This window comes from Coturnix japonica, chromosome 4 (assembly GCF_001577835.2).
Source record: "Coturnix japonica isolate 7356 chromosome 4, Coturnix japonica 2.1, whole genome shotgun sequence".
Lineage (NCBI taxonomy): Eukaryota > Metazoa > Chordata > Aves > Galliformes > Phasianidae > Coturnix > Coturnix japonica.
The window spans coordinates 14,976,012-14,999,443 of NC_029519.1; the positions used below are offsets into that span (position 1 = coordinate 14,976,012).

The window sequence follows — 23,432 nt, forward strand, 5'->3', positions numbered from 1 at the left end:
CTTTCTGGCACATTAATATTGATGGGCTGATATGGTATCTGTAGAAGCCATTCAATTAGAGCACGATGGGATAGCACTTGCAGGACTCAAATAGTAAAACAGTTGGAAGAACAACATAGAATAGTCCTAGACAAGAGAGGTTTGAATAGTCAAGGTGCATTCAGAATGATTGTTCACAGGTGATTGCAATTGTAAGTTCTAAGCATTTAGTGTCAGTAATTAGATCCTTTAAATCAAAATAATTGGATACATGCTTCCAAATTATTAAATTATCTTCCTAAAGTAGACAGAATTTTCTACTGCACTGGAGAATATTTTGTATTATAGAACCTTTGGTGATACCCGCAAGCTGTTTTAAGTCTGGAGACTCTAAGTGTCTCTTTCACAATAGAAAAAGCTGAAAATAGGCTATAGAGTATGCTGAAAAAAATTCAAATCAAAACCAATGTCAACCACTCCAGAACAGAACTGCACCTGCACAAACACAAAGCAAGATTTTTGAGCTTTGAGAACACGTTCAGTACTTTTGCAACAACAAAACTTAATATTTGTGCTCCCTATGGATGCTTTCTTTCCCCTAAGGGCATAATTTATTAGAAAAGAGCAGCATGTTTACTGCAGCCTTTAGGCAGTCTCCAACAGCAGTTACTCTACATGCAGGTACAAGGACAGTCCTTGTTTTAAACACTAGCAGACTCTTCCCCCACACATACTCTGCATCAAGAGAAAGAATTCACAGTGATACTCAGAGACATGAAAGGTAAAAAATTCAGTACTTTGGGGTGTACCACAGCTTTAATTATACTCTCATTTAAGCTTCTGCACTGGAGATACATTGAGCACTAAGACACTGCATGGCTTTTCTCCAGCCTGCTTCCCTCACTACTGGACAGCGGGTTGCTGAACAGGCTGTTATTAGGGTATGTGAACCTATGTAAGATGCTGTTCTTTGAAACCTTGGTCAAAAAGAGATATTCCACCAAAAAATTACAATCAGATCTGTTCCATGCTGCATGAAAAGGATGAGTTATAAGAACACTGCAAATTCAGTACTGACAGTGACATTCCAGCTTGTTCCCTTGCAAAATAAAGAGCTATTCTTTAAAAAGCACCTGCCAACATGAAGACATGCCCGCTTTCTCATTTGCCCTGAAGAGAGGATTCACTTTCCAAAACATGGCCTCTTTTTAAATAATAAGAACAACAATAGAGATACGGTGTATGCAATTTACTCAACAATATGGCCTTCTCCTTTTGAGAAGTGAAAAGCTCCTACTTCTTTGCCGAATGTCTTGATATTGTTCATAAATAGCCAGAAACAAAAAGCCTTTTGGTCAGTAACTGTGATATCTCATTAATCCTGGGAGATTAAGAAGCTAGAAAAGGAGACATTTGACAAATGACAAGCTAAATTTATACGTATCTTATTATTAATGCACTTGAGAACTTTTAAAAAAACACCCCATGAAGAACAGTTCATTCAGGACCGTAAATTTAAGCACCTGCAGATGCCAGTTCTGCCCTACATTCCTGCTCCCAGCTTTCTGTTCCTTTGCTGCCATGTGCAGAGCCTCATACAGAGGATATAACTAACCATTTTTTCTCTCATCACTGCACAAAATGCTACTTACATACAGGAAATCATTACCTGGAGCAGGACGTCAGAGTCAGCTACTGGCACTGGTGTTCTGCTCCCTCTTCCCAGAAACTTTCTAAACATTCATTCAGGCAAAACCTCCCAGCTAATGACCTCTCACATAGAACGCTCTTGGATAAGTGCCGACAGCACAGCAGAGCTACATTTCAGCTAGACAACAAAAATTAGAGGCGATGGAATTTCATGTAAAGCTATTTACAAAGAGCTAAAGTCAACATTGCATCCCTGTAGGAAAGGTTTCCAGAAGGACTGATAGGGACCAATTAACATCCCTCTATCTCAGGTGGGGAATAGTCTAATATCCAGCTGTTTTGAAGTGCTACTTTTCATTTGAGCTGAGGTATCACGAACTACAAATAAACTGCTCAAATCAAACCACAGGGTTATACTAATTTATGAGAGGAAATAAAATGAATCAAACTCTTTACCATCACTCCAACCAAACTACGATTACACCAAGAGAGCTCTCTGTTCTACCCAATGGGCCACTATGAGGCAGGAGGATGGGTTTTGGCTTGTGACCTTTGTCTGTCTATGGAAATGCCCAGGAAAGGACTACTCATGTTTCTGCTTCAGGAAAGTGTGAGTTTACTACAGGACATAGTTCCAGAGAGCCTTCTCGGGTAAACCTCTTAACCTTGGGGCTCTTGGAGTGATGCTGCTTTGGTGTAGCCCTTGGAGATACCAACCACAGATCAAAGGTTCAGCCTCCTCCCATATAAACACAGACTGTGCCTTCTTTTTCCTAGAGTGCGCTCACCATCTTTCTTAAAATAGTGATCAGATTCAAGTACATACTGACTATTCAGCAAACTGCAAATCATGTCACACATTTAATGGGTAGTAAATAACCGGAGAGTAAAGCTCACACCCCTTCTTTCAGCACCTTACGGGCATCCTTCAGCACAAAGCGTTTGCTGGAGCTTATGTCTGAAATAGCCCAGCCAGGCCACAGTGGCACAAAGGCCTGCACAGGACAGGCTGAGACCAGATGCAATGCTGGTTGAGCCCAGAAGCAGTGGGGAGCAAAGGGCCTGGGGTAAATGATCCTCCCTTCCTAACACCTGATTCAATTACATGCTAATGAAATTATTCTCTGCTGGATAGCAATTAGGGTCATGCCTATCAACTACTGTATACCAAGCTTGTGCCCTGAAGATAATTTTACTGCCACTCAAATTCTTTCCCTAGAACACAATGTCAGTTGAAGCTTTTCCTGCTAGGGTATAAATGAATGGGGATCATCTTTAGGTCAGTTATTTCAAGCTTGGCGATTTGGTGACATCATTGCACTGAAACAAAATGGGAGTTCTCAGCATAATTCTTCATGGAGAAGTGTTGACGACTACAATTTAGCCTCCAGCCCAGTATCAGATAAGGGGATGGATCTGGAGAGGCACAAACATATCTTAAAATGTTTAGACATGTTCCCAAAACAGTAAACTTCTACAGTAAGCCAGAACAACTGAGGTCTTAGGTGAAATGATGATACAGATTCAAAGGAAAACCTTTGCCATTTTTCTTTTCCTCTACCAGTTCCAACAAATTATTTGTCCTTAGACTAAAAATACAAATCTTCCAATAAAGAAAATGAGATGACTTTATAAAAGAATATATGTTATATATGAAATGATGAGGGTCTTTTTTTTGGGGGGGTGGTGGTGGGGGCAATATATGATAGACCTTATCTAGCAGACCAATTAAATAGGTAGCATGAGTACAAGCAAGCGCTGTCCAAATTTATGCACTGGCCTTCATTCAAACAATTTTCTTCTATGAAGATACATAGTTTGCTCTTTTAAATATCCCATTTTATCAATTTTCTTCCTGTAGGCATAATTCTCTCTCAGGGCTGAATGTCATTAAGTAACATAGATGCTGGAAGTGCAAGAAAACTTTGACATTTAGAAGCAAACTAATTATTTCACTTTAGTAAATGCTCTGAGCATCTGCAGAAATTAGCATCTTTCAACACAAACTATCCAGTGGTCTGAATAATGAAAAGAGACACAAGGTATTATAAAAGGCAAATGTTTTGCCTAGCAATTTCATTTCTTTTAAAGTGGTATTTTAATATCTACATATATAAATATATTTTAAGTTGTGACCAGTGTAATGGTGTGGTTTAGTTTTAAAAAGTGCTAAAATAGGTAGAAAAATTCCATTTACAATTTCTTTTTATTTTTCCTGGAGGCTTTCTATACTCTAAGCCCTTCTCTCCATCTCCTGTCATAATCAAACTTTGGAATCTTCATGTTCACAGGGAGCTCTGAAGTGATTTCCACAGGCATTCAAACTCAGCCTTGGATTTCTGGTTGCTACTTTATCCAAACCTGCTGCTCTGACACCCTCCTCATGTCCATGTGAAAAAACAGAATCTGGAAGCTTTGCAGGTCAGCTTTGCAAAAAGCAACGAGATAGAGTCTGATCTGACTATCTGTAGTTCACTCTATATTCATACATAGATCAGCCTAGGATGAGAGCTCTTCTTCAGACATCCTTAGCCTATCAGAAATGCCTGTTCTAGGGGTAAAACCTCCTGCTATTCACACAAACCAGGTCTTCCACTATGCAAATTAAAATCTAACCATAAAAGACAAAAAACAAAACAAAACAAAAAAACTCTAGTTGAGTTTACTAACATTAAGATTTTTCTTACAAAAAGCACAGGGAAGAAAAAGCTTGTGATATTCTATGCTATAACACCACCATCCATGCAGAGTCTGGAACCAGAGCTAGAATTTTCTTGGCAAATCAATACAGCAAGCAGATTCCAAGAATGAAATCAGTTCCACTAGCAGAGTCACTGTCCAAGAGCCCCTTCAGTTGTTTTTATGCTGCAGACAAAGTTGTAATCCTAAGTATTCAATTGCAAAGGTACTGCACTCAGCTAAGACCACCAACCTAGTGCAATGTTAAGAAATAAGTTATCTGCATACTTGTGATATTTAAAAGAGTGATACTTAATATCATCACAACGCTGACAAAAATTAACATAGTAGAAAAAGGCAACCACAGGATTTGTCTGCACCAAGCTCTACTTAGCCACACAAATTAGTCTTCTCATTTTAAAGTTTTACAGCTATTACTGTCAAACAGATAAGTTCTTTTTAGTGAATCTAGTCAAGCAGATTTGTAGATGCAGTGGAGACCTATATCTCCAGTGCTGATCCTACTAAGTGACACAACTCTTCCAGGGAGCAGGAAGACAGGCACAGCATCTGTGCTCACTTGCCATGCACATGGAAGTACAAAGACGATATGCAAGACATAAGCGTGTCTGTCATAAACCAAAACCCAAACTGTCATTTCCAGGAGCTCCTCCTGATTAGTTTTTGAATGATTGCAGATGATCGGGTTACATTCTACTGCAGAAAATATAATTCAGCTGAGAATGAGAAGCTCACCAGGAGATGATAGGTGTCAGCTGTTGTCTTCTGCATGCATTTCTGCATTTCACAACAAGTAAAACATTTCCAATAAAACTGAAGGCTACAACTGTCAATGCACAAATAGAAAAAAGTAGTGGATTACATAACAAAGGAGGAACACAGCAGCACAACTATCCAGGCCAAAATTTTTTCAGATCAACACTGAACGTGAGCAGATGACCATGAAACAAACCAAATTTTGACTAATTTTTGCAGCTTCACACAAAGTGTAGCTTAGCTATGGCTTTGATAAATTACAGCGTATGCCCCTACATACAGTGCTTTATAAAACTCCAGGTTTTACTACCAAATCACCTACTTTCCACATGATGAAAATATCAAAGGACAGGCCAGAGATTACTTAATTTCTGTAGTATCAGGCTGGATCCAAGGGATCTTTTTCTATTTTATTCTATGTTCAAATCACACAGCTTGAATCCCCATGAAAGTTGCAGGTCTCCAGTTGAAAGATCCAATGTTTGCAGCAGAGATTTGGTATTTTTTCTCCTCCATAAGAATAAAAAGTTAATTTATCACAGGATTCCAGAGGCTGCAAATGCCAAAAATCGACAAGAAGCAATGTGACCAATAACTTTAAGGTTACTTTAAGGTAACTTTAAGGTTAAGCCAGAATAAGAATGTAACTCAGGCAGCTATTGATACATATAAATTCATACAATCCTAACCCACTGCAGAAAGATGCATTGGATTGCAATTCTGTTCTAAAATCTTGTTAGATCAAACTAAACTGGTTTCATACCTACGGTAAATAGGATTTGATTTTAAGAAGATCTCTTTAATTTTTCTGTTCAAGTAGAATTGCTCCAAACGTAGCAAGCTTGCTTCCAGAAAAGAAAAATGCTCCTAAGTATTAAACTTGATTTGAAGTTATGTTCTAGAAGCTTATATTCTCCTTGTACAGAGTTGATGTGCTGCTACTCGATGCTGTGATATGCATACAAAACGACTGATTCAATGGATTTCTGTGCCTTAAAATCTAACACATTGCTGGATTAAGTCAATGTTCATGTCAGCTAAAGTAAGAAACAGAAGAATGAATGCATACTATAAGATACTGCTCAAAGAATGCTTAAACAAAACAAATGGGGGAAACCATTACAAATACCTCCTCATGCAGGGAATGCTTGCCAAAATCTCAAAGAAAGAAATATCCTCAAATGCAACCTTATACAACGGCTGAAGAAGCTTTAGTAGCAAACTACAACAAAGAAGTTGATCACTACATGTCTTTTCTCTAATTACTCTTTGTAGGTCAGCCAAGAGCATATTACAAATATACAGGAAAAGAGAACATTCCCAAATCATGACTTCACATTGAATGCTCATTTTTCTTTTTCTCAGAGCATGAGGGTGAAGAATTTGGTGTGTCTCAGGAGAGACCCAATTTCAGTTGCTTACAATAAAATTTAAACTACATCTATGAAAATAGGCTTATTTGTATCCTTTATAAATCAGACAATGTATAAATCATTTGTATGACCCAGATTCCTGATTGTCTAACCATGATAAACATTTTATTTTCACATGGGTACATATAAAGCCAACTGACCAGCAACTCAGTCTTGGGTCTGCAGATATAAATCACATGAGTAATCCTAACTCTTCTCACACTGGTGATTTGTACAAGAAATGGGAAAAAAAGAACACCCCCACATAAGCACAAACTTCGGCCCATAGCTGCTGAGTTCTAACCAGCAATCACTCCTACACTGTTGTCAAGCTAAGGAATATAGTTTCACTCTACTGCTGCCAGAACAAGTAATCCAAATTTTTGGTTAATGAGAAAAGGAATCCAGTGATCTAACAGTTAGGCTGGCCATCCAGAGTCAGTGGACAGCAGACTCAGATGTATGCAACAAGTTGCCCTAAAACAGACAGGGAACCTGGATGGCTTAACAGCCACAGATGCTGTGGAGAAAGTCAGCAAGTTGCCACCTGAAGTAGTTATGTTACTATAGGCAAGAGGTATAACACACTCACTTACTAACTGCTACAATATGAGAACCTAGCCAATGTATCAGCCATGACCCAAGCCATGCTAGAAAATATTCTACATCCAAGAGGGATACATGTGAGAACCATTAACTTGGACTTAATTAAAGGACTGGTCTTTTGTGGTGAAGCATCCTCAGTTGTAAGCGTTCTAGGAAGCAATGGGGGCCAAGTGGAAAGGCACTGAGCACTTTCTAACTAATCCGGGAAGCAACTGAAGCAGAACTGCTTTAAAATGTATTCCCTACTGACTTCGTTTTCCAAAGCTGAAACTCTAATCAAGATCACAGTAATTCACATAGAATGAATTTAGATATAGCTTGTGTAGCTTTCACTTGGGTGGAAAAAAAGAAAAAAAAGAAAAAAAGGAAAAAAAAAGCCTACTTTGAGCAACTATTTGGCTTACTTCTGCCAGTTCAAGGACAAAGCTGCCTTTTTGTAGTTGAAATTGTTGTATGAAGGCAGAGCTAAGACTTTTTGTCTCCATTGAGCATGTTAAATAGCACATTTTATCTGTGCTGCAATAGCAATTACTAACACTCAGCCCACAAGGTATAAGACTCATCCTGAAAGAAAAGCCTTGCTTGCTCCCTCAAAATGTGACCATAGCCAAAGTGTATGAAGAGATTAATGATAGTCAATAACATTTTGTTCCTACCTTGCATCCGAGTGCTGCAATATTAACATTCTAACATTCAGCCTAACTTGCCCAATAACTGAACTATTCAGCAAAGCTTCTGACTTGTAATTTTATTCTTATTTTTGGATAAATGAGCATGCAGGACATTTCTGTCTTTTCCAGAGATCCTATGTTCTAGAACTCCAGTGGAGACTTTCACCACGATGCACATTTTAAGTATGACAAATAGTGCCTCCTACATTCATCTGAGTTGGAAAAGCCAATATTTAAATAGCCTGAAATTAAACTCCAGTCATAGAGAAGTGATTTTTGAGAGACTAGGCAAGTTCAGTATCCAGAAAGGAAGTTACTGAGTGCTAATCTAGTGCTTTAAAAGGCCAGCCTACCCAGGTAAAGTAAAAGGATGCCATTAATGAAACACCATCATTTTGATTTTCTATAAAGAATGTGCTGAGAGCTAAAGAATGTCGTTAAATCTTTATAAGAAAGGCAGCTCACTTGCCTAGAAACTGTGCAACAGTTTGCTACTTTCTTAAATCTGAGCAGAAAAGTTAGGGGACAGCATAACAGGAAGATCTCTCATTACTTAGTCAATTGAAAGGGTCTTGGTAATTTTAAATAAATAAATAAATTGTTTGTTCCAAAGATGTTTATGCTGAGAATACATACAAGAATCTGCATTTCTAGGTGCTCATAAAGACAGCTGCATTCACCAACATCTTCTGACACATATGAGAAAAGCTGTAGAGTAGGTCCAGCACAAATACTTTTGGAATGTAAGACTGCATCTGACTCACCATTAAATTGTGGAATCCAGAGCTAAGGCTGCTACTCTCCTCTGTGTGTTTTGGATGCCCTCCACTGCAGTATACAGTGCCTTTGACTCAGCTGCAAAATAGACAAAATAACATTACATCAGTTTGATTGTCTTTAAGTTTGCTGATTAGATCATTCAAGGCTGTGAAAATAAGGGCTGACTGAAGAGCTCTGTTAAGACAACTGGGAATTCAAGTGGCAAGAGAAACAATGCAGAATAACAGTTCAAATTTCACATCCAGTATGACAGCTGCTAAGATGACCATGCCTGCTCAGAAATTGAATCTGGAGGTTAAACATGAAAAATTACATTACGTAGTTAATATATTCTTCTACTGTGTGCAATTCCTTTCTCCTCACCAATGCAGAAGACCCAGAAACAGCTCAAGAAAATGGGGTAAGGATGAGAAAAGGCAGGAAATAATTGCTGAAGGGCAACTACATGTACATGGACCCTTCAAAGAGAGACAAATGATGGAGCTGAGATAGAAGTCTAAAACCATGTGTACTGTAGTGAATAGAGACTGAATTTCAATCATCTGTGCAGATAAAAAGAGGTAAGGAACTTTAGATGAAACCAGAAAGCAAAACCAAAACAAACTATGATTCTGCACAGGTGTTTGGATTCTGTTGTGCATCACTGCAGAAGAGAAGGATGCTGAAAAAGTACCCAGGCTCAAGCAACAACAGGACAGATTCATGGAAGTTTTCTAGGGCCATTAAGCACAAAAGCACTACTTCTTGCATTAAAATTCTTCCACTGAAAAGTGTTGGAGGATGAGAGAATATTTTAGGATAAATCACAATGTCCACACTATTAATTGTTTCTTTTTTTCCTAGTCATTCACTCTGACTATTGCCAGAAACAGGATACTGGGCAAGTCAGACATCTGTCACACTGAGCATAATCTTTATCTTTTCAATAAATGCTTTTAAATAACTACACGGTTGGTAGAAATTTTCATCAACATATTTTATGGTAAATTTGGAATATCTGCATCATTTAGGAACTGATCCAGGTTTCCTTTAGGTTGGAATATTTCAAATAATTACTTGACTTCTCTCAGCCAGCACATTTCAGCCATGCACTGAATTACTCAACTTCAGTCACTGCCCAGTTGCTGAATCATAATGTATTAAAACAACTTGAGAGTTAGAAAAGAAATGAAATAAATGAACAGCCCTCTCCTGACATACTTCTAACAAAGCTGTTTTCAGCGGGAGTTCAGCTGGCACTCAGATATTTTCAAACAAGGACGAAAAAGTAGAGCTAGAAATATCAGAAGTCTTTGTCAAGTGCTTTTTCATTTGACCACAACTGGCTACAAGACAAGTAAAAAGAAAGAGATGAATATGGAACGTTTCTCTGCAAATATCAACAAGAAATCGCAGATTATATATAAGCTTCCTATCAGTATGAATAGTTTTGCTTTGCAGACACACGCAAAGTACACAGAGCAATGGGCTCTGTTGCCACCCCTCAAGACTTCCATAAAACAGAACATTAGCCTTGAGCAACAATTTAGACATAAGCTATGCACTGCTAAGCTAACCTCCAAAACATAAATAACCCAAACACTTAAGATATATAGTCCTCGTGTAAGAGTACTCTCAGAAGTCTAAATTCATGTGAGATCACATGTATATCAGCATGGTATGTAGACTGATAAGATATGCATAGGCAGGAAATTAAGGCCAAATGCATTCAAATTGCACGGTTGCACAAACTGCATTGAGGCTGTGTTTTAAATACGCTGACAGAATTACATTTGTTGTACTTATACTCGGAGCCACCGTGTTTTTTTCAAAGATTTTGCTGAAGAGCACTCAAGCACATGCTCATCAGTTCTACAACATACATTTTACAACTGTGACAAACCTGGGACCCCAATAAATGCAAAAGAACCCTAGAGAGCATGTCTTTTGTATTTGAAAATTTCTAGTTTAATTTGAAACATTGCTACAAAAATATTTTCTATTTTGAATTTGATGCAGGCAATTTCTACTAATAACTTATACAAATCTTTTTTTAACATGTAGAAACCTTTAATTTCTTCCAAAATCACTTCAGAATTGTCATCGGGAGTTTCAAAATTGATATTTGTTTTGATGTTCACACCTCCAAAACACTCACATGCACAGAATTTGTTGGAAGGCAAAAGTTCTGAGGTTGGAATAGTTGCGTTTTAAATATATGTAGTGGGAGAAGACAAATCAGCTTTTTTTATGCTAACCTGAGAGAATCAGGGGAACAGAAAACGCTCCCAGAGCAGCCTGTAAAACTCTTCAGTTCTTCTAAACACTGTCTTTCATCCAAGGTTTAAACACAACTGCTGTAAGAGGGACAGAATCACTATTTCTGTGTTAGCATCTGGTTGTTAGGACTTTGAGAGGTCCTTGAAACTCTCCCTGATAAGAGCAGGTTCAAAATTAGACAAAAGAAGATCGTCTCTCCCAACATTGTAGTGGTCCAACCTGAAAAACCTGGTGCTTCAAAGCAGAAGTTTGTTTGGTACGGTTTTTACATTACAATGGGCAATGCCTCACTGAGCTTAGGCCTTAGCACCATGTCAGTGAGGATTAAACAACACTGCCATTAGAAAACCACGATTCAACCAAGTTGAATCTAAATATAAGATGCTTTGTTAGAACAGCTGTGTTCAGATAAATTGCAGTTCTCTGGTTGAAACATTCACGCACAAAGAGGAATCTGTTGTTCCACTACATTACAGTGAGGGCCTCTCCCATTTAGTTTTGCTCTCCCTCCCATACAGAAGTTGTCTCCCAAACACAAAGCTAGTAAACACTTTAGAGATAACCCCCCACAGTACTTCCTACTGGAAATGTTTCATTTGAAATAACACTTACAATAATAATAATAAATTAAGGAAGCAAGGAATCCAGTCCAAATTTCTTTTGTTAGGCTTTTGTGGTTCTAGTTCACTTTTTTGGGGGGAACCTAAAGAAAAGCAGACACAATCAAACCATTCTCTCACCCAGAACTATTGCTGTCTATTCAGGCATGTATGGGGAAGCTCAGAAAAGGTACTTTTATGGGAAGTAACAGAATGCATCCAGTGTTAAAAACAAAATCCATGACAAACCAGTCTGACACCTACATAAAGCTGAAATCCTGTGCACAATTAGTGAATGCTCTACTTGCAACATACATAGAATTCAAACAAGAAAGTCTGTGTGGGATGCAATTCAGAAAGGATTTTTCTCTGGCAGGTAAACCATGTCAAGGCAAGACTGCTAGCAAGTTTGCTTTTGTCTTGCTTCAGTTTGATGCGTATCTGTTAGTCAGTGTTTAATTTGCCTAAGCAGCACACAGAGGGCTAAGCGTAGGAGGCTTTTGCATACTTAAATACTATAAAAAGAAAGCTTTAGTACTGCTTCTGCACAAAAATAATAATAATTTATCACTTCTTCAAAGATGTTTATGGCGGTACACAACTCATGTCATTGTCAAATGCAATAAAAACACTGAGTAACAAAACAAGTTTTCCTATATTTCCAATCAATTTAGTAAACTCCAAATAACACAGCCAAGCAGATTTTATTTAGGTATTTTCATTTACCATGGAAGAGGTACATCTCTGCCTCTATACTCATTAGTAATAAAAATTATAGCCCTAAATGCAACAGAATAGCCAAACAAATATAAAACTATCAGTTAGCAAGAGCTCTGACTGAACTGAACAGCCTTATTCTTTTTGACAGCTCAAGAATAAACCTCACCATCCACATTCTGGGTCCAACTCTAACAGCTTGTCTATGTGTTTTCTTCAAAGCTCGGCCTTGCTAAGCCCTATTTGAGGGATAAACTAAATTCCAGACTATGCAGACACAATCTGGACTGCATGGACAAGTCAGTATGAGCACAGCTGGTGACTTCAGCTGCAGCCACGCAAGACTGTATCTAAGTGCCTGTTTTAAGCATCATACATCTTTTAACCAACTCCTCATATTACAGCCAGTGAATGAATGTACCAGAGCATCTATGGAACCTTCTCAAAAAGAACAACTCCAACCAGTCAAACAGGTCACCCAGCTCAGTAATAGCAGCTGTTGGCAGATGGATTTCTTGAGAGTTCCCAACACAGAACACCTACCGGCTTTATGCAATGAAAACAAGAGGTAATAAAATAGAGAAGGAAACAGTTGTAACTTTTCAGGTGACCTTTTAATTCTGACTGTATAGGCACATATCAAAGTGTTCATCACCCAAAGCTGACCACTGGCATTAGCAATGTTACTGGTACTCCACTCAGGACACAGATTTATTCCTGGGATATCTGAGAAGATGCTTAACCACAAAAATGCACCCCCACTGAGGACGTCTGAAAACAGCGTGGTCCAGAGAACAGTGACTGGTGAATGGCTGTTAATGAAAGATGAGTGCAACAGCTAATGACCGAAGCAAAGGGAAGAAACCAAGAATCATTGTGACACTACAATTTCCTATTCCCTCAATCAGAGGGAGAATGTTAGCCTCACAGTCAGTCTCTGCAAGAACTGCCAGTCCTGGAGAGGACCATTTTAAACAGGTACTGAAGATTTGGTTCCTGTAAGACTATTAGCATGTGCTTTTGCTTGAAGAAGAAACTGGCAGTTTCCAAAGCAAAGGACTTAGTGTACACCTTCTCGGGATTTCTCTACAGAGATAAGGCTTTAAAGTGCAAACCTCCACAGAGGTTTGAGATGCTATGTCAAATAGCTAGAAAGTGAAAAAGGTTTAAGCAGTGGTTGTTCCAGAAAATAGTCAGATATAACACTGTCCCTTTCTAATAAAGAGGTAAATATGAGCCACTCAGAGAATGACATGTTATACTTTCATTTCATAGGAAGGAGAAAACAAATCTTTGTGTAGCACTTTGGATAATCCTTGCTCTCTTTTCACAAATCTGCCCACAACATTTTGGTGGGTTTGCTGGCTCTTCCAGAAGATGGAGGAAATCGGAATCAAAAAGCTGGAAAATAACTGTCTGGTTTAAGAATCATTAAGTTCTAATAAAACGATTATCATAGCCAGAGGAGTCTCTCTTCTAAGTACTCCAAAAAGATGCCTATTTTACTATCACTAAATGAGGGGGAAAAATGTACTTTCAACATGAAAAGAATAAATGATGTTATGCAAGGGTATGATTTTATCTCTGAAGGATGTTTTTAAACTAAAACTTAGCATATAGTGTTGAAGCTGCCCATGAATGTTGCATTTTGTTAATTTCAGACAGTAATGTTCAACAGCTTGAAATTTGTAATGAAAATGGCCATCTCTGTAGATTGAAGACCAGGAAAGGCAGAATATAAAGCTAATGCCTTGTTTAGCATCTGAAAAGGCTGCTTGCGAACCGTGGCATCCCCCTAAGATGTTCTGCCCAAAATCACACAATGCTGTGCAATGAGGATAGATACCCTTTCTAGAACAAATGATTTGTTATACCTTTCAGCAACAGAGAAAAATATATATTATTTAGAAACTGAAGTTAAAATCCATGAATGCCAGCAAATGCATCTTCTCCTCCAACCATCTGAACTAGCAAGGCAGACTGTGAAATCAAGTTCTCACAATCAGATAACTGCAAGGAAGTCGAGGGGAAATTTAGGCTGGAGATAAGGAAAAAGTTGTTCACAGTAAGAGCAGTGAAGCACTGGAACAGGCTGCCCAGAGTGGCAGTGGATTTAAGGTCAGGATGGACAGGACTCTGAGTACCTGATGGAGCCATATATGTCCCTGTAAGGGAGTTGGACCAGATGATGTTTAGAGGTGCCTTTCAACTCAAAAGGTTTTACAAATAACAAAAGCTACGCGATTCCTACATTCCAGCACAGAAAAAATGGGTCATTAGAGAGGTCAAAGAAAGTGCCTAAAAGATAATGAAAGAGCTTTTAAATTTTATGGCATGTCAGATTGGAGCTGATATCTCACAACTAATTCCACATTTCTTGTATTGGCAATACATCTGTAGAACATGAGCTGAATTCTCAGGCGACTGCATTAGTTTCTCTCACTATGAAAGGTGAAGGTCCCCGGTGAAATTTAGTGTATCCTTGCTAGATGTGGTATTGGTCACTAAAAATCACAAATACATTAAACTAATTTCTAAAAATAAGAGCTTAGTGCCACTTTTGCGCCCCTGTTCCTAGGAGAATGTCAATACTGTAACAGTTGTGAATGGAAAACCCAGAGGTCCATATCTTAACGTTCTCTGACCCGAGTTATTTTCACTTTTATACAACACAATTTTAAAACCTTAGAGAGCCATGAAAACAAAAATGACAGCTTCTAAATGCATTCATAGAAGTTAGAATAAAAACACACATTTCAACAGTTTAAATGTCAGCCTGTCTTGTTACCTATAATCACAGTGATTGAAGTTTCTGTAGTTCAAAGGCAATAATAGCAGTGATATAACAAGGAAAACCTATTGCAGTTCATTAGTCATGGTACATTAGAAGAAAAAGATTCTTGTGCAATTTTATGGCCATTTAAAAAATGTTGCTTTCTTAAAACAGAAAGTCTCGGGAGATTAATATTTCATTTATTTTTCAGAGGCTGGACAAGCTGTATGTAGAAAACTAGTGAAAGCAAGCAGGCCATGCAGAGGGAAGGAAGGAGGGATTGGAAGCTGCGCATCCAGTGCAGCTTCAACATCATGCTCTGTTTGTAGCACCTGACCTACATCTGTGTATCCAAACACTTCAGGGGAGGTGAATGCTCAAAAACTTGATCTGCATTTGAAAGATGCGATATACACTGCTATGGATAACAGTAAACAAGCGGTGTAGGAAGAAATGAACAGATTATTTTTCTCCAACAATTTCAAGCAATGTTACATCCTACTAGAAGGCTTCATAAATTACACTGATACATGTCAATCTCTCCAAAAGATATGTCTCCTATTTATTTCCATGGAAATCACAACACATGAAAGAGCACAATGACACTATTTGGTGAAGAAAATTCTCAGCTACACAACATTACTTTCAAACACAGTCACCACCATTAGCTGTGCATTTCACCAGCAGTGAGCATACTGCACTTGTAAACAGCTCCATGTCTGTCCAGAACGTGGCTTGTCTTTCATGTAGCAGTTGTCACTGCTGAGATACACCACCGAGCCCTCACACCTACCATTTGGTCCCCATAACCATTCAAAAAGCATCAGTGAATGTCAACAGGCGTCATTTTTTTTTTCATGTGGAGGAATTCAGTGCCACCCCTTTGCTCCAGAAGAACTTCCAGGTCAGATACCACTCTGTCAGACTGCCCCTCTGTTGCCATCTGTCACATGGGCACACAATGTAAGTGGATGTTGGTGGGAAAATTCGGCCTCTACTGTGGTACCACCACCATCTGCCTCTAGGAGGCATTACTTTTGGAGCAGTCCTTGCACTAGGATGAAAATAGGGTTCATGGCTGAATTATAATTATTAAAATGATGAACCCTGAACTCTTAAACTACACTGAACCCTTGTGTAGTAAAAAATAGTTGAGATGAAACAGAAGATTACCTTTGTGATTTTACTCAAGTTAAAGCAAGGAAGGAAATACAAGGAAGGAAAATCAAGACAGGAAATACAAGATATATTTAGTTCAGACAAGTATTTTCATTTGTGCTAATTTTCATAGATTGCTTTTAGATTTGTAAAAAGTGAAGCATTTAGGGCTGGGGGGAGGGAGGGCAGGGAGGGAGATCAAACCCGGTTTTGCACATAGAAGGAGCATCACTTCAAAATGAGTCAGTGTTAGAAAAAGAAATATGTTATAAAAACATCCGTTCAGTTCTCAAAAGCAACTAAAAAAAAAAAAAAAAGAGAGAGAGGAAACATCAGGAATGGTTAGGAGACAAGTAAAAGCAAAAGACAGCCGTGATTCATTCCGCATCTTGAGTGCTCCAACAACCTCTGGTTGCCCTACTTTAAAATGAATGGAGCAGAAATAGGAACCTTGCAAAGAAGAGATGATCATCAAAAACGTATTATAGCTTGCAAAAAGAGAAGAGTAAGGATATGGGAGAATTCTATAAAATCATGAATCGCATAAACAGGGATGGAGAATGGCTGCTTAGCATGACTGTCAACAAAAGAATCAGATGGAAAACAAGAATTGCCAAGCAGCTGGCAGGGCAAGCAGGAAGCACTTCTTGGAGCCCGTAAGAAAGCTGCCACCTTCCCCGCTGAAAAAATGCTGCAGATCTTAATGCAGGCCCAGAGGAGTGAACAAAAACCACAGACCATCAAGTCATTTCGGGTACAAAGGCACTACTTCTTGCTCAGGAAATACTTAGGGTTGCTTGAGTGTGGGAGCACGTATACAGCTAATATAATCACATGCTTGACCTTTTTTTACACTCTTCCCCAGGTATCTGCTGGTGACTGCTGTTGGAGGCAGGATAGGACTGGCCAGGGAAGTTGTGCCTCTGCTGACAGCCAAATGCCGCCACAAAAGAAGCAGCATTCATTACATCCAATTTAAGCAGTGCTACTAAATGAAGGATTCAAAGTGAAAGGCTGAATAAGCTGAGGACCAATGTAAGAATAGGTCTATGGAGAATAGTCCATTTTCTTTTCAACCAGACTGCGATACAAGGTAAAATAATTCTCGCTATGTTTTAAATTATGAATGACACGGTGAATTATTAATGTTAAAGGTGCACTAACCTCTACTCTGAGGTTCTACCACTCTCCTCCCTCTGTTTAACATTTCTTTGGCAACAAGGACAGCTTTACTCTTGATAAGATGCAGCAAACCCTGTTTGCGCTGCAATTCAGAGTACAGAGCCTGCATACAGACATCTAACCTGGGAGCTCCTCAGTCTCCAGAGAAGATGGTACATGACAACCAGCACCAAAACTAACAAAAGTTTAACCCAGTGGCAGTGATTCACACTACTGTCCAAGACCTTTACAAGCTGCAATGAATCATACTGAAGCAAAGTGAACATACAAATTAAGTGCTTAGTCCTGCAAGAGCTGAAATTGCTTGTGTTTGATCTAGGTGTTGTATTTCTCCAGAGGGGAGACAACGAGGTGGGCATCAGTGACATATTTACAGTTCTTCACCTCCTCTTGCAGTTTAAAGCCTTCAGCAAGGGCTCCCAAGAAAAGAACCTGCTGTGGGCAGCGCTACAGTACACCATGCTCCACAGCACCCACCTCCAGCTCCACTGCATTAGGAGCAACTTTCCCATTTGTATTGGAAATGTTTGTATCACTTTCTGCATTGCTGCAGATATTTTTGTATGTTGCAGAAATTCCAGCTGGGAAGCACAGGAAATTACAAGTCTTGGTGGAAGAGAAGGAGCAGAATTGGGTCCCTCATCACCTTTTTAAGACTATACGAACTTCACTTCCCTTAGTATGTAAGGTCTTCTTGCTCATCAATAGTAATCCAAAACCTGAGAGCTAAGAAACACCAGGCCATTAGGAAACCAGTCTCCATTAAAGTTAAAACTATATTTCTATATTAGTAGAATTTTAAAAACCCAGATCTTTTCTACTCTCCTACTATGCAAATTAACTGCGACATGCACAAGTCAATTGCTTACTTCAACAACAGCAGGAAACCCAGGTAAGCAAACACATCTTTTTTTTCTTTTTTTTTAATTTACTCTTCAAATTTTACAATCACCCACAGCACGCTGCACTGCAAAGGACTGCAAGCTGACTGCACCGAGGGTGAGGATTTAATTTCTTGCAACAGGTATTGTAAAACTGGCAAGAAAATGACAGTTCTAAACTAAAAGATAATTGCTTTAAAATAAAGATACTGTTATTATGGTAAATTGTTCTTGGGTTTTCTTCTTGGGCAAAGCCTTAAAGCATCTCCAGCAATCAGCAAAGCCCTCCCTAGAGAGCAGTTTTATACGTGTCATTATGAACAACAGACAATCACCTACTTCTGAATGGGGTAAGAGACATGTAAGCTTTTGTAATCAAACATGGAAATGAAACTACCTTGTGGCATTTACTACCTTGATTAAATAAGACTGCTCTTCACTGCTGGGCAGTCTTGTAGAACTACATTACGAACTTTTTTTCAGACTGACTGTTTATGTAGCTCTACCATCATTGCTATGAGCCTGCAGAAAGCACAGTCCACTTCCCCCACAGTCTTCCTTGGTTGGCAGCTCCAACCCCAAAAACAGCATGCGACAAAAAGGGACTTACATTTCCCACAGCTTCCCTTTATTGCCACATCAGAGGTAAAACAACTGCAAGATGCTATGAATTATTTAAGTGCTTGCATCCTTTCAAAGCCAGATTTGCATGAAGGCCTTCCTTCTTTCCCAAAATGATGGTATAGCTTTAAGTATAATCTTTGGTCCAAGGATCTATTCAGGGCCTAGATCCTATCTGAGCAAAGACCTACATGGCCCTAGGAATCAGAGAATCATAGCTGTGGAGACCAGCTTCAGGGCAGGTAAGACTGCACTGGGTAAGGGACCTAAAGCAAAAAGGCCAACCAAAAAGCTCTCTTTAGTGCTTTTTTAAAGTCAGCAAAGGCACTGTGCTGATACATGGGGGCTAGCAGCTAACTGGTTGACTTCACATCCTCCTTGGATATGACAGGCACGTATGAACATAAAATTGATGTGATATTAGCAGCTAAAAACATATAAAAGAATCAAGATACATTACTAGATGATGATTTTCAAAGCTTTTCCTTTTGTTTTCCACTGGTTTTGAGTTTTGTTTTAAAAGGTATCGGAGCTCCTAAAGACAACAACACAATATGAAGATAATGCTGTGCTCTATCCACACACATGCATACACAACTAGACAGATTCCTCTGTCGGGATGCAGAAACAAGGGAGGAAGGAGATGAATGTGAAACACCCCTCATAAACTTCAGAAGTTTATTGGAGTTTTTATTTTAAAAATGCTTTTCTAAATGTCATGGGAAATCTTTCTCAGCCGCTCTGACTGATAAAGAAAAGGTCAGTGACCAAAACTGAAAGCAAAACCCTAAATGACTAAAGATTTGTTTTCTTAATGATGCAACAGACATTGACCACAAACTGACTTTTAGATGTGAGATATTCACATTTGGAATATATTTCTATTTCTACCACAAAAGCAGCTTTGGATATTTTATCTTCATTACTGTTATCCCCAGCTTTCCTACAAGACAGCAAATGAGAAAATAAGTCAGATAGAAATGATTCATATGTACTGGGAATAGATGCAAGTGCTCAAGACTTCTTTGTTTTAGAGCTGTTCTCTTATTCCTGACAATGACACCTGCAATACTAAATTTAGTATTTATCTGCTTCTAGATATGTCAGATTAGCACAGAAAGATCTACTCCATAGATTCCATGGCCCAGACTGCTTAAAGTTGGAACAGAAAGAGTTTGTTTATATACTAGTACCCTTAATAATGGAAGACATTGCACGTTTGCATCATAAAATCACATCTTTCACAATGTATACCTATGATGCAAAACAAACAAACAATACCATGAAATTGTTCAGGACATATAGCATGGAAAGAAGATAAGGATTTTTTAACACAGCCTATGTTACTGAAATGATTAAATACTGTTAAATATACAAATCCGGATCCTCAGCAATCCTTTGCAAATATCGCATTACATCATTATATTTTCAGTGTTGAACGGTTCTTGAAAGGTGTTAAGCATTTATTCATCAAGCAAAGCTGTGCCCTTTCCCTAATTCAGGACAGTATCTCAATTGCTAATAATTTTTGAATTATTTTTAAAATTTCAAATAGAACACAAGTCCCATATTTTAGATCTCTACTAAAATTAACCCTTAAGGACCATATCCTGTAAGATTTGTCTCACAAGTAACTCGGAAGAATTTAAATAAATCCTTTCAGTTCTGCAAAGCAAATATGGCACAGATACTCCAACAATTAAATATTACCCTTTCAAACACCATGCATTTTAGGTTGGCTTAACATTAACTAGAACAGCTGTGATTTAAACCTTTCCCTTAGGAAGTTAATAGTCTGATATATTCTTCCCCAGAAAATTTTGGAGAATTGTATTGTGCATTTGTATATTTAACAATAACAACAAAGTTTTCTTAATTCTTTTTTGAGGATTTGATCCATCTTTGAGGATAATAAAAGGAACCTAGCCTTCCACTGTGTATCTGGTCATCTATAATTTCTAAACCATAACACGTACAGTGCAGCATTACCACTCATTGGACCTTTTATGTCTCTGTTTTTAACATGTACATCTTTTTAATGTAGGACAAAACTCAACATGACCATCTTTGCAAAAAACAAAGCAGGTGCTACAGCCTGGCACAATGCAAAAGTTATTTTACTTATGGAATGAACCTTGTTCAACATACCAACTGCTGCTTGGAAAGCTGTACTGGTTGAAAACACTTAAGGATTATTATTTAAATATATATATGTATTTTAACTCATTTTTCCTTCAGTTAAACCCATAAAACATTGTTTTCATTACTCTTCCAGGTACTGTCAACCTTACCTCAATTATTGAAAGTTTGCTATGGTTTCACTCATTAAGCACTGGCATTTGGGATCTCTGTATTTAGCTACATGCACTGAAAACCTGCTTCTATAACTCTGCCCCTCACACTGGCTGCTATAAAACATCAGCTTTACAGTAACTTTTATAAAGGTACATCTCACACAACAAGATGTTCAGGTGCCACAGCTTTGTGTTAGAAGATGCTCTTGATAACTAAAAACACCTTTAAGTTGAAGAGAAGTATTGTACACATTTTTGCTGTTTCCCTCTACAAAGCTGATGTAGCAGAGCATTTCTTCTGTGCTCTGTAGCACTTTTACACTTGCATGATGTATTATCACTCAGCAATTATTTCTTTCAACTCTGTTCCAAGGCTGAGAAAAGAACTTGGCTTCAAGCTGCAGTGGCACTGCAGCCAAATGGTTACAAGAAGCAATTGGGCAGCAAGCATGAATGGTCTTTTCATCACTTTTATTTAAGGTTATATAGGTGAGGGATTACTCCCCTCCTGCTTAAACTTGGTACATAATTTTGCATGGCACGTCTCCTCAGCACACAGTAACAAAATGTGGTATTTCCAAGGGAAACAAAAGGGAGTGTTCCCAGGGGGCTGAAGCAAGGTGGTGGTGCTGTGGGTACCAACACTCACCCAACAAACAAGGCCTGCAGGTCACGGTGCTCCAAGGGAGCAGCCATAGCCCCATCTGAGCCCATTCTATTCCCCTGTGTAGCACTTCACACCCCATACACATTAACCCACTCTGATAATCAATACCTTTATGTTTGGTTCAACAGCACTAGTGGCTCTAACACAGGGCTAAGTGTGTTTCATCCAGTTTTTGTACACATACTGTTGTTCATAACTGTAAAGAGACAACCAAACATTAATCCGAAGTTTTCCACTGCTTTAGAAAAAAAAAGATACTAGGGAAAGAAAATCAGCTTTAGCTGGACGTCTCAACTCAAAACCTCAAGGATTTCTGCTGTTTCTAGTATTTACCCCCCTGCCCGGAGAACAAACTTCTCCCTAGCTCTATTCTATTTGAAAGGCTCAATTTCAGCATTGGTTTTAACGTAAAATTACCATGTCAAACAAGAGGATTGCATCAGCCTGTTTAATTACAATCCTATAAAATACACAGCATCAGGATTTAATAAAAATCCTGTTGATGTGAAGGAGATACTGCCACTCTATAACCCACATATAAAGAAATTTGCGGAAGATACTCCGTATTATTAATCTACTAAAGAAAATAAATGAGAATTTGGAGAAGCAAGCCCTTCAAATAAAAAATGCATTAATGAGAGCAGAAATAAAGCTAAAATAGGATCTGTATAACACTTGTGGTAGGTGGATCCCTAATTAAACAGTTGGTTGTCTAGGACATTGCTGAGGGGGAAAAAATCCCCACAAAGATGACACATCTATTTATAAATTGGTTTCGCAGCCAGTTTAGTTCCCATAATCCATTTCATTTGATAGAATCACAGCATGGCTTGGGTTGGAAGGGACCTCAAACCCTCCCCAACCTCACCCCCTGCCCTGGGCTGCTTCTCCCCACCAGATCAGATTGCCCAGGGCTGCATCCAGCCTCAGGCACAGCTCCATGTGGCAGGACCAAGCTGCAGCAGCTCAAAGAGACCTCCTCAGTTCTCTGCCTCCTCACCTGTACCACTGCATAGTAGAAGAGTTAAGAATTTCAGGGTTCTGGAAATTGACTTTATATTTCAGCTCTCAAAAGGAAATAGAAGCATCTGTCCTACCACCAGCTGCAGGATTTCCCGTAATTTACTGATGTTGACAAGCTCCCCCTGAGCCTTTGCTTTGACAAGAGGATCACACCCAGCTCTTCTCTATCAAATGTTGATGGACGTACTTTTGTTTTCTGGATGAGAAGCAAAGTTAGTGCTGACTGCATAGATAAGGAATGTATTTTTATATTTGTCTGCACTTACAAAACATCTGCCCCTCTGTACGTACATAAACCACACAAGGCAGAGTAGTGGGTTGCTATTAGCACACTGAGGGTCACGCTGCTGTAGGGGTATTTATCAAGGGGCAATAGAGGCAATCTCATGGGCTTCATGCATTTTTCAGGATTTTGAGCGATATGTCATCTTGTGAAAGCAGCTCCTGGATCTCCATCCCAGTGGGAGCCACCACACATTGCCCTGTGGGACATGCTCTTCCTGCCCATGCGGCTGAGCAGCTCAGCCTCCTTTTTCCTGTAGGCAGGGGTCCTTAGGGAAGAGGACTGGGAGATTGCCAGAGGGACTGGAAGTGCTTTGAAAGGCAACTCTGGGCACTGACAAACTGGGAATTACAGCTTTTAGTTTAGTGAGAAACAATTATTTTTTAATAAACCAACAAGCAGATGCTTTTTTGATAAACTT

At 38.8% G+C, this 23,432-nt stretch overlaps 1 long non-coding RNA gene across 2 annotated transcripts in view; it reads right to left on the minus strand.

Moving 5' to 3' along the window:
- LOC107312900 overlaps positions 1–23,432 on the minus strand; it is a 315,686-nt gene that overhangs the window by 71,359 nt on the left and 220,895 nt on the right. For both annotated transcript variants that reach the window (XR_004307167.1, XR_004307166.1), the window contains one exon: positions 8,539–8,629. This is a non-coding gene — a long non-coding RNA (uncharacterized LOC107312900). The remainder of the gene's footprint in view (positions 1–8,538; positions 8,630–23,432) is intronic.